Below are 12,299 nucleotides of genomic sequence, written 5' to 3'. Positions count from 1 at the left end.
ACAAGTGGCCTAGGACTTTTCTGACTGATTGAACTTTCTGAAATACTGTGGGGCCATAGATGGCAAGCATGGTGCAATCAGGAAACCCAGAAGAAGCGGCACTGCATGTGTACTACAATTACAAGGGGTTCTTCTCCATTGTAAAATTTGGTGGACGCAAATAACAAGTTCCTCTGGGCAGATGTTGGGTCGACTGGAATAATAATAATAAATAATACTTATCCGTTTTTTTTTATATAGCGCTCAATACACCGATCCAACAATGTGCCTAAGCGCTTTACAGATATATTATTACCCCGGTCATCGGATTCAGGCTTACCCGCACACAATGTGTGCACATTTTCCACTCCCTGGGGAGCATTGATCAGATGGTTTACAACTACCGGACCTCAAGAGCGCGTAGGAGGGAGGAGAACTCACCCCGATGCGCTTCCTTTGCCTGCTGACCAAATTAGCTGTCATGTCAGAAACCGCTTCATGCATCACCGAGGAGTGCCTCACACTGCCGACATCATGAAAATGCGGTATCCCAACCTTACATAACCTCGAACTGGACCAGAAGGGCAATTGGAATCAGCTGGGGGGCTTGGAGAGAAGCGGCAGTGAAGCAGGGGGTGGAAAACGAGGCCTGGGGACCACGTGCTACTGCAGAATGGAAAGACTTACTGTCTACTTCATGCACTACTTTAATAGTGACGCAGGCTGTGTATTATGGCAACTTTATGCTATAGAGCAATAAACTGTGCTGCATACCTCTAAACCTTTTACCATTAATATATAATAAGGGGACAAGCAGATTATAAAAAACCCACAGTGACCCCCCCCCCCTCCCACCAAAAAAAACATAGTAAGGGAGTTAAACAACCTAAACAAAGAGTCAATTTATATTATTAATATCAACAAATATTATTCGCTTACTACACAAGGAAGAGATTGTCAACACAACATAATCCTAATCCTGACTTGTGCCTGCCTTTTGCTTTGTGTCCTGCCCCTACCCCTGGCGTACTTACAAGGGCGCAGCCTGTGTAGGGGCCTATTTAAAGGTGGCAGAGAACGAAGTGGCGGTGGTTATCACCCTACAACGATCGGCCGATTACCCTTGGAGGCTCAGCGGACATCGGCCGATGTCCGACTGATGTCCACCCCACCCGATGACCTGCCGATTTCCGGCCGATGTGTACATATCGGGCAGCTTCCCACTTAGCACCACATTGGAATCGGGGGGGGGGGGGGGACATCAGAAGGGTGTCGGCCATACACCCGTCTGATGTTTACTCCAAACATTAAAGCTGATATTCTAAGCAAATAAATGTCCCTTAATTTGGTACCTACGGCAAGCATATGTTATTTATAAGTTTTTCAATTACATAGTATACCACAACAAAGTTCTGGCTACTCGAAATCCTTAATTAAAATGTCGAAAATATCCGCCTCTCTTTGCATAGAAAATCAGTCACGGCGCTGGTCTACTATATATAACATCACGTCCGGGAAAGAGTATATTTACGTACCCGGATGTTCCATAGAAAGCATGTGCAGAGAGATACGATTTTCTGCTTATTTTTGTTTCAAAGCCTGAAAAGTCTAATAAATCATAATTCTATGTACAATTCTTTACCTTCCCCTAATATTTTATAGTATTAATATCAATTCTCCTTTTAAAAATGATGACATATACATGCCAACGATGTGCTATTAGTCGATATTTTCATCATGTCATTTTTGTTTTGGTGTTGAAATCGGACCAGACACGGAGTGAACAGTAGCTGTCTGGTAATAATAATAATAATAAGATATTTGTATACCGGAAATTGCAAATTGCCTCTAAGCGGTTTAGAAGAAAATAGCTGATAAGTAAAGGAAACAGAATTTGCATTACAAATTATAACAATTTAAATTACCATTAAAACTTTGCAAATGAAAATAATACATGTACATAATTACAAATCACTTACGACCAAAATACAAATAGTTCATAAATTAATAGTAATCTACACAAAATATTTAAAAAGGCAAAAGGTCAAAAGAGCTAGTCAGGAACAAGACTTAAAGAGATGTGTTTTTAGCAATGTTTTAAATGTATTTACAGAGCTAGCATTGCGAATTTGAAGGGGGAGATTGTTCCAAAGAAATGCAGCTGCATAAAAGAAAGAACGTTAACCGTATAGTATTGTTTGTATGAAATAGTGTGAGACCGAGAGAGGAGAGATTGAGAAGCAGATCTCAAAGTCCGGACAGGAGTGTATCGAGGAAGGAGTTCAGAAAGATATGAAGGAGCGAAACCATGATAAGTCTTGAAAGTAAGGAGGAGGATTTTGTAGGTAATGCGAGAAGTGATAGGAAGCCAGTGAAGTTTTTGAAGAACAAGGGTAATGTGAGAAGTACGAGGAACACAAGAAACAAGACGAGCTGCTGTGTTTTGGATACGCTGGAGCTTTGAGGTTATTTTTGCAGGAAGACCAAAGAGAAGGGAATTGCAACAATCTAGCCTAGATGTGACGAAAGCATGGATAAGACGATGGGCTGTATTCTGGTCGAGAAACCTACGAATTTTTCCTATTTTCCTTATAGCTACAATAGCAGATTTACAAATGGCATCAACATTTTTAGACAAAGTAAGGGAAGAATCCATAACAACACCAAGATTACGGGCCATAACGGATGGCTTAATTACAGACTGCCCAATTCGTAAACTGATTTGTGAGACATGAGAACAAAACTTGGAATGAAAATGAAGAAATTCGGTTTTAGAGTCATTAAGAGAAGGCTTAGTAGACCGTACCCATGCACAGTTCATTACCATACAGCGATCTCCCGATGGTTTCTTCTACCTTTTCCCCATGTCTTTCGCCTTCCTTGGCCCTGAAGATCCTTCATCTTCTTCCATGCTGTGCATTAATTGTGCGATCTACCAATTCTGACACCGGTAGTCAGGAGCAAGTCTTTGTTAGTTTTTTTTTTTAGCTGGAGTGGTAACGTCGCTTTCATTCTCTTGCAATTGCCGATAAACATATAACTAGCGCACGTTCGTTCCATCACAAGCAAGCTGCGCCTAGAGCAGCGGCCTGGTCTTACCTCCCGATTCTGCGATTCACGAACGTTCGTGCAAGAGCCGCATCACTCGCGGATGAATATCGTTCTATCACTAAACGTTGTCAAAATATTATAGAGGAAGCGCGCTTGCATCATCTCGTTCGAGTTTGATATTTTACAACATAAAATGTTTAACTGGTACTGTATCCTTTTTTGAGGCAGTCACACACATCTATGATATTAAGTACTATCATAGTTCTAGGCCTATTCGTTTTACAAAACTGCTCCTGTACCTTATCTGATGATAAGATAATGCGTCCGCCTGTTCATGAGCGCATGATTTAACATTGTTTCCCAAGCAGTAAACTCGTCTTAAATCTCTACTAAATAGGTGAATATGAGGATATAAAAAGAAATCAGCGACTAGAAAATGTTGCTTCGTTATTCTTCATTCAAATGAAAACAGAAAATCCACCAAATATACTAATTAACAACAACAAATCTAAGCTCTGCCAGGATACCATTTACGTAGGGATATCACTGCCATTCACTCTCACTGAGCCCATGAGTCCCGTTCGTGACGTCACGGATAGAGGCCCGACTCTACATGCACTTCCGGGTTTCAGACTTAGATAGTTTTGTAAAATTTACTCGCATAAATTCACCATTCTAAACTTGTTTTTGTCAGTTGGACACCATTTAGTGTTATTCTGGTAGTTAAAAGCTTTATATTGATGTAGTTATCTCAATATTTGGGATTGTCTTAGAATATCAACTTCAACAATTGTCTGCCGATTGCCCGTCGCCTATCTCGGGGTTACCAAGCGGGCCCCATATAGGCATCGGGCGATGCCTATTCATTTCAAATCCGTCACCTGATTTCTCCCCGACCTCTACACATTGCACGATGCCCCAAAATCGTGTACACCGCCCGAATTCCGTGTTAAATGTGAACTAGGCATGATAGGCATCAGTCAATCAATATCTTTAAACAGATCCCTGTACATTTTACGCAGCGCTTGAAATTTATGCATTATTCGACCAGATACTCAGATTTTTATTTTTATTCTTCCTTTTCTGTCCCTCCTGGTTTCTTTCATTTTTTCTTCCTTCGGCCTGGAACACTTCCTCCCTTTTGGGGGAGAGAGGGGAGGGGGGGGGGGGTGTGGGTATATCCCCAAGCACCTTTACAAGTGTGCCAGTGATATCGGAATTATATTCCATTACTTTGTACCTGCTCACCTCACTTAAGAAGATTGGTTTTCCTTGTTGAAGGGCGCCAACATGGAAACATACATCGATATAATAATACGAACTATGACAAAGCATACGACCATTGGTTCATATAGCCACATTTCGATTCATAACCAACACTGATCAGCGGTGACTTTTCCTATTTGTTTCAAAATATCCTAAAGAAAGATGTGGCAGCTCTTTTCTTTTGTTGTAGGAATGTTTATCTGTTCATATAGTAAGTATATTCTGAATTAATCTGAACGATTTGTATTTTGAATCTCATGTTTTCATGTTGATACACCACACATATTGAATGTGACTAATAAGATTAATCGAGCTATTGCATGCACTAGAAGGATTAAGAGTTACTTGAACCAACGCCTACTGAAACATCTTTATTACTCCCTCATTCTTCCACATATAGATTACTGTTCAGTTGTTTGGGGCAAGTGCAAAAAGAAAGATTTACTCAAATTACAGAGGACGCAGAACAGATACGCAAGATTAGTCCATAATGCAGACTATCTAACCCCAAAATACACCCTTTTAAGCAGTCTTCAATGGCAAAGTGTTGAAAATAGAATCAACTACCACTACTGCATTTTCGTCTACAAAATAATCAATAATCTAGCCCCTTATTATTTAGAAAATTTTGCTTGTAAACGCCCAGTTTACTATGTTACTCGTCATTCTACCTTAAATCCCTTATTCATCCCGAAACACAAGACTGAATTTAAAAAACGTTCTTTTTCTTTCATCGCTTCAAGCATCTATAACAATTTACCGACTCATATTCGCACGGCAACTTCACTACAAATGTTCAAAAACCAAACGAATCACTCCCTCCTTCACTTTAATGCATGCACTGGTACCTAATGTTATATCATGACTTATTACAGTTAGTTTTGTTTGCTTTGTTTGTTTGTAGTTGTGTAGTCTGTAGTAGTTTTATTTCTTACCTTTTACCCGTTTGATTTTATGTCTGTTCTTAATGGCATGTGTATTTGTTTTTGTATTTTGTATTGTATCAATAATATCCTTAATGTTTAATATTTCAGGCCTTATGTTCATTTTGATCTAGTTTTAATTTGTTTTAGTTTTTTTTTTTCTTCTTCTTCAATCTCTTATGGTATGTTGTTTATATTTAACTCATATCCTACCATGAGACTGCTAGCGCGCTATTGTTATAGTGCTCTGTGCACGCGAGCGCGCTATCGATTGATTGCTTCGTTCATGCTAGCGAGCCACCGCTACTCTGCTTTCTGCACGCTAGCAAGCATATGTAATAACAGTCATTGTTCATGCCCATTGCAGCGTGCTGAGTGCTTTTGCAGCGCTATTGAAAGTACCATCGCGTGCATCAGATTATCGGCTTTGGATTACGCGTCTTTGTATACAACAGTCAGATTGGATTTTCTCGAGTAATTCAGCGATTTGTTTTTTGTAAAGATTTAAATAACACGCACTTGAACCAACCTTAAAATTAACTTGGCACACAGGAGATTTGTGGCTGGCACAATAGGGATTAGCACTGTGGCACTGGGTGCATTGTATGGGTGGCAGCTTAAGAGTTAATGTCTTTGTTTTCTACAATGTATTCTATTTGTTTGTAAATCTTTGTATATACATGGCTCTTTTGTAAACCAGGCCTTTGGCACTGAACAGACTACCCTGTTTTTAAATAAAACTGAATAAATAAATAAATAAATAAAACTTAATAAGGAAATCTATCACAATCGCAAGACTTCGAGAAATAAACTCAAGGGTGATTTCATTACTTTACGGTATATCATACACACATCATGTTCGGATAAGGCGATACGTCTAAATTACCTAATATGATGGACTAGGTTGTTGTAACATACTTATATTGAATTTATTAGAGTTTTTATGACGTTGCATTATTTTCACCTATTTTCTTTCGGTCTGTTTCCCGAATTTTCTTTTCTTCTTCAGCAAATGTGGATTACACAAAAGTAGGAGTACATGATTTGTACCACCTAAAATATAATTGTTATTGCTTTAAATGGTATTTTAATAATACAATCCTTTTTTAAGTGCAGATGGTGAAGTCTCAATTATTGGAAAGAATGTTACTCTGGAATGCCCTGGAACTGCAAGTTCTGCCGAGATAATAAAAATAAGGTGGATAAACACTAACGGTACAGAGGTATTTTACTGTGAACGAATCATCTGTAAAGTGAACACTCCTGACCATGCATTAGCGACAGTGGATACGTTCATCAGCTTTCTAACCATTCAAAATGTCTCATTGGATGACGAAAACGAATACGGTTTCAAAATGACTGCTTTAGGAGAAAAGAAGGTGGAATGCAAACGCAACTTAACAATAATAGGTATACATTTTATTGATATATCTAATATTTTCCTTCAAATATACTGTATATTTGGATATAATGGAGGAAGAGACAACGGGCCGTGTTTATAAATAATTATTCATATAAATTAGATAAGCAATAAGTTATTGTGACTCTCAAATTCTTGTGTATCTTTCTTTTCTAACTTACACTTGCTTTTCTCCCTAATTGTGGGATATGTTAATCGTTCAATTTTATTCACGGAGGTTTTATATTTATTTATTTATATTCATTTGCCCTTGTTCCCTGTATGCCCTGTCCTCTAGTTAAACACTTGAACCAAACAAAAGCTTCATATTTTATTGATGACTAAACATAATTACTCTCTTAATTTCTAGGACTTATTTTAAAGTCCAAAGAATTTATTCTAAATCCAAGGGGGACTTGGGACAGTGACAATTGTCCCCTTGAATTTAAAATAAGTCCTAGAAATTAAGAGAGTACTCAACCAACTTATATACTAAAGCCACAATGTCCTACTCTATATAGAAAACAATGCCTAATCGGTGACCATTGGTCGTCCGTGATCATCTTTTTCTTATGTTAGTTGAGAGCTGAGTTGATGAGATAACCACCTGTCCCGATCTTGAGGGGAGGTACAGATAAGCTTTAAGACGTACTCCAGTTTTAAGAGGGTCTTACCATTGCAAGCCACGCCTTTTAATATACCTCTCATTTTCCCATGAAATATACTGTCAAATTTGCTTAATTGTTAATAATGTATTTACACTATTGCAATGTTTGTAATATTGTTTCAAGATGTAATATCCTCCATTACGTTACTTTATTCTATACATTCAAAGCATGTGTAAATAAAATGCAGATTCCAAAAAACAAAATAATAAACTATGTTTATATATCTAATTATGTAAAATATTTTATAATAAATTAAAGCGATTTTCAGTTAAAGCAGTGATAAGTGATTTGAATCTTTTGTGTTTCGTTCAACGTATAGTTCCACCGATCGGTTTGGAGTTGGTCGACGCAGACGGCAATAAGCTGCTTCGGAATAACGGATCGCTTAAAATTACTGAAGGGGAGAAAAAGACAATCGTTTGTAAAACTAATGCACCGACTAAACCAGCAGTAGATTTGGAGTGGATGATCCCGGAAGGATTAAATGTCTCTGCTAATTCTTCAATTCACGTTCAGGATGTCTCAGATGGGCGTCTTTCTGTGCCAATGTTGACATTGAACTTCACATCATATGTATATGATAAGTACATGTTACTTGTCTGCAGGGTGGCTAGCGAATCAACCTTCGATGACCTCAGGGCGTCAATTTACATCAAGAACGAGGGTGAGCATTCTAACATTTGATTTGATTTTAGTTTTTTTCCTCTGTATTCCATATAAAATATCAAAATAAAAATACTAAATTGTACTTTCTAGTTGGTTCCTCTTTTATCTTGCTATTTCTATTATATTTGTCGTTTCATCGCGTATTTTTAATACACTTATTCATTGTATAATGTCTTGCATGAAAAATAAAATCATTTGAAGAAAAAAAATATCATATGCATATTTCATTTCATTTATTTATTTTATTTCATTTATTTATTTCATTCTCCATGAACAAATATTACAACAAACAAACATGAAATACAGATAAAGATCGAAAACTAGACAAATTCAAAGGGATGGAGCAAACAACAGTTTATGGGAATGTGGGGTTAACAAAAAAAGGCAATTAGCCTTATGAACGTCAACCCCTTAAAAGTATACACTGTATGGGAGGGGGAATATATTACCAAATGCATTAACCGAAACGTGACGTCATTTATTTTGAGACTGAATACAATGATAAAAGATGGGATTTATACAATCGTTTAAAAATATTCATTGAATTCGAGTTTTTCATATTAAAAGTGAAATTTTCCCACAAAACTGGCCCTTTGAAAGAAATTGTATTTTTTGAAACATTTGTACGGATTTTAGGAAAATGAAAATTACCAGCATTACGAGTTTCATGAGAATGTTTTTTCAGTAGTGAATGTAAATTTACATGACATGGACCTTGGCAGTTAACCCTTGGAACACATAAACATAAATATAGCAATGTTACAATTATTTATATCATAAACATTTAGAAGCTTTAAATGTTAACAAAGTGTCAAAGTGTGGGCATTGAACGGGGCTTAGTAAATTATTCGAACAGCCTTCTTTTGTAATACAAATAGTTTTGACTTAAAATAATCAGAACCATTTGACCATGTAATATTACAATAATTAATGGGTGAAAATGATCAAGGCATAATAAAACATGACATAACATAATCGAAATATAATATTGGGAAGTGTTTTAACCGATAAATAATACCAACTCCCGTAGAAAATCTGTTACATATGACACCAATGTGCTCATGCCATGTCAATATATCAACGATCTAAACACTGAGAAATTTAGTGAAAGAAACACGATTTATAGATATTATTATCAAATTATCATCTTCAACTTTTCATTTTTTTAAATAACATAAATTGAGTTTTATCAATATTTATAACTAATTAATTATGTAATAACCAATCATTTCATTTGTGTTATGCGACGGTAACATGTTCGGATTACTTCCAGACATGAACACACTGGTGTCATCTGCTAAAAGAATAAACTATAAGGGTGGTATTCTCGAAAGCGGCCTAAGTTAAATCAGTGGCCTAAACCTGGTTTAAACCATGGACTATCTTTTTTGCTATTCTCGAAGGTGGCCTAAAGATAAGCCAGGCTTAAATACGTCATAGTTCGGCCTTACTTTAGGCCGCTCAGAGGGCAGGTTTAAATACGTCAAAGTTCGGCCTAACTTCGCGTGACGTCACTTTTTAGTTAAATCGACTGTCCGCGGAGAGTGAACGGTAAGTTTTGCATTGAATTTCTATATTTGATAACAATTTACACTCTTTTGTATCGGATAAGCGCTCATGAAAGTTACACCAGCTAATAAAGTATTTGTGTTACTTTCATGTTGATGTACTGGTGATAATCTAAAATGATTTTAACTGAATAAATTTGGGGGAAACTTGGTAAATGTTCATGGTGTTCGCAGACCAGTCCCATACGTGCAAATAATTGTCGGTTGACATTTTCGTTTCCTGAGATTGAGCAATTTCTTACCGGGTAATTCTTTTTCTTGGCACTATTGTCCTTTCGTACGCATATACCACCTTAACACCACCTTAAAACTGTCATGGCTAGACGTAGAAAATACTTTTATAGTGGATTTTCGAGACGCTGTTGCCTAGAGGTAGACTAGCACTAGGCCTAAATCTAGATCTAGCTGTGTCTTTCGTTCGTTAGCCTCCGATTTGGGTAGGGTCGGCTCCTCTCTTTCAGGAGCCGACCCTACCCAAATCAGAGGCTAACGAACGAAAGAGAGAGAAATTTCGGTCTGGTATCACCTCTGCCTGAGCTGCAGTGCTAGTTGTGGCTGTTGGTGCGATAATTTTCTACAGGATGATGATGATTTTCATAACCACCCATCCCCCCCCCCCCCAAGAAAAACTTGTTTTAAAAAACAATATTACTAGACCTAGATTCTAGATCTAAATTTCATCAATAAGAGTCTAGTCTAGACAGGTACGTCTAATACAAATTGAAATGAAATGGACAGAAGCTTCCTTTTTTGAAATACAGTTGCTGTTGTTACAGTAGTTTAGGCTTATAATGCTTGTTAGTAAACTACAGAGAAATTTTCTGCTATTTCAGGTTCTTTTCAATTGATGCATGGGGATGAAAAACAAGGCCTCTCCCAAGCTATGGTGTCCCGCCTTGTGAAGTCCATCTCAATAGCCATTGCCAGGAGATGGGAGCAATACATCACAATTCCTTCAACAAGAGAGGCAGTCCTGCAGAGTGCAGACCCAACATGAATTTTATAATTACTGCCATTTCCCAGGCGTTAATATGGTCGGTGCTATTGATTGCACCCACGTAGGCATCTCCAAGCCAGTTGGCCCAACACCAGTTATTTCCTGTACAGGAGAAATAGATACTACATTTTTCTTGGAAAGTCTGCTGGTGAGTAAAGCTGTAATTACGCCTAAATTGTGTAAACTAAATCATGTTTATACAATTTGTATTAAAAAGATCTGCTGAATTTATGAATCTGCAGATGTGTCTACAGGTACATTATGAAGTGATTTAAAATTGTTTTGTCTGATGAATGTAGGTGCAATCTACACTCAAACTTTTATTCATTTTACATGGGCACGAGCTAATATTTTCAGCTCGATTGCCATGGCTATGCTATGGTCACATTACCCAAAAGTAGCCTGCTCGGCGGCCGAGCGGCGAGTTTTTAACCAATTCTGCCCGGCGGCTGCCCGGCCACCGAGCGGCGGCCGCTCAGGCACCGCTAGTTTTTAGGGCATCGCTCGGTCGCCGCTGAAGTTTTAGCGCGGAGTTAAAATTTGGGCGGCGCCTGCTCATTTTTCACTCGCCGCCCGGGCACCGACCTAATCGCTGGGCGATGCCTAATTCCAGCAGCGACCGAGCAGGCTACTGATCGGTCGGTCGCTGCTCTGATGTGTGACCATAGCTTACCAGTCACTCCTGACAGTGACAGCTTGGCCTAGACTTTTGGGCGGAACTATCTGAAAATAAGACACAAATAATCAACAGTTGATTAACTACTTTCAAATTTGGGTCAGAAGAAAATTCAAACCTACCACTAACAATTCTGTACCATATAAGACTTAGAGACCTACAGACTGCAGTACAGTACAGTGCAGTAAATTTTCATTTTACTTTTTCCCCTTTCACGAAGCTCATTTTGGGAGATAACATAACAAAGACAATCTTTGGTTTAATGCTAGATTGAACTCAAATGGAAAAGTTGGGCTCTAACGATTAGGGCCTTGTAAAATCTCCATTACAGGCTGCGTTTACATCTAGGTTAGGCCAACTGTCGGCTGGTTATCTAACTAAGATGTAGACCTCTAGACTTAATTTTAGGAAAGGGACTAACTTGGCTATAGACTTTAACTACTTAGGGCTTTCTTAGGCCATGACATGGCAAGTACAACTTGGTGCAAGCACATTTATGAGATAGTACTGCAAGAATGTGAATGTTTGTTCTTGACTATAAAAGAGATACCGGTAGTCATTCTGTAAATCAATGATTACTAGTAACTGAGTGGGGAAGGGGTGCCTAGTCACTGCCTACATGAAAGGCGCCTTCAGTTTTGTTGTTAAAGTTAGAATATGATTGACACTATAACTAAGAACAATTATCAATGGAGTAGATCTTTGATATTTTAATGAGGTCTAAACCTTTTTATTTTGTTTCAGGATGATGTTTTTCTTCAGTAAAATAAATGAAGGCAAATTCCCTGATAAATGAGACAAATTCAGAGAGAGGAAGGAGAACTACTGAGCTGCTGAATTTATGACAGGTAGGCTGTACGAATAAATTGTTGTTTGTATGCCCAGGTACTTCAAGGATGGCACTTGTTCATTCACATTTTTCCATCAATACTTTCATGTAATTGATTATGCACTCCACTTTTACCACAATGTACATGCAAGACCTTTTTAATGTTAAACAGAAATAGGTTTTAATGTGCTTCCTTTCATTCTTTTCTCTTTTCATTCAACAGACATACTTGCAAGGACTATGAAGTTCTACTTAGCCTCTTCAATGAACCAGACTC

The sequence above is a fragment of the Strongylocentrotus purpuratus genome, unplaced genomic scaffold (assembly GCF_000002235.5).
Source record: "Strongylocentrotus purpuratus isolate Spur 01 unplaced genomic scaffold, Spur_5.0 spur5_scaffold_1, whole genome shotgun sequence".
NCBI classification, from domain to species: domain Eukaryota; kingdom Metazoa; phylum Echinodermata; class Echinoidea; order Camarodonta; family Strongylocentrotidae; genus Strongylocentrotus; species Strongylocentrotus purpuratus.
Note: the sequence above shows the minus strand (reverse complement) of the source record.